Source organism: Meles meles, chromosome 16, assembly GCF_922984935.1.
Source record: "Meles meles chromosome 16, mMelMel3.1 paternal haplotype, whole genome shotgun sequence".
Lineage (NCBI taxonomy): Eukaryota > Metazoa > Chordata > Mammalia > Carnivora > Mustelidae > Meles > Meles meles.
Genome location: NC_060081.1, coordinates 50,711,961 through 50,712,746, shown reverse-complemented (window position 1 = coordinate 50,712,746; position 786 = coordinate 50,711,961).

Sequence of the window (786 nt, the reverse complement as noted above, 5' to 3'; positions counted from 1 at the left end):
AGACTAAGAATAATAGAACGTGATAAATGCCATAAGAAATGCAGAGAAGTTGGTTTAATCAAAGAAGGGATCAGGGTGTACATTCTTCTGGGCCCCCATCCTTAGAAGTTCTGGCCCTTGGTTATATGCTCTACTATCACTATTTTGAAATTCATAATTTTTAAAAAAGATTTTATTTATTTATTTGACAACGATCACAAGTAGGCAGAGAGACAGGCAGAGAGAGGGGGAAGCAGGCTCCCTGCTGAGCAGAGAGCCCGATTTGGGGCTGAAGCCCAGAACCCTGGGATCATGACCTGAGCTGAAGGCAGAGGCTTTAACCCACTGAGCCACCCAGGTGCCCCTGAAATTCATAATTTTTTAACAAAGGCCCCATATTTTCATTTTACACTGGGCAATACAAATTATATAGCTACTTTTGAAATGGTAGGTTTACTCTTCAGAAGTTTTAACAGTGCCTTTACGAATCACTAAAACTGGTATCTGCACAAAGTTCACTCTCCATTGTTTACTGTACCTTCTTGGGGGCAGGGAGCATTTTGAATTGATTCGTGCAGCTTTTTATTCTATACTGCTTTGTTTCCGATCTTCCGGTGGAAACCCAACTGAGATATTTTTTTCTATCTTGAATACATTCAGAGAGGCAAGAAGAAACATTTTTCCAGGAAAAACATCACCAGGACAGTAAATCTGAAGGAGAGAACAGCTTTCCAAAACCAGCCATAAATGACTTTTTTGGGAGGGGTAAGGGAAAGAAGAATCATCTGTTACTTCCCATCTCCTGGA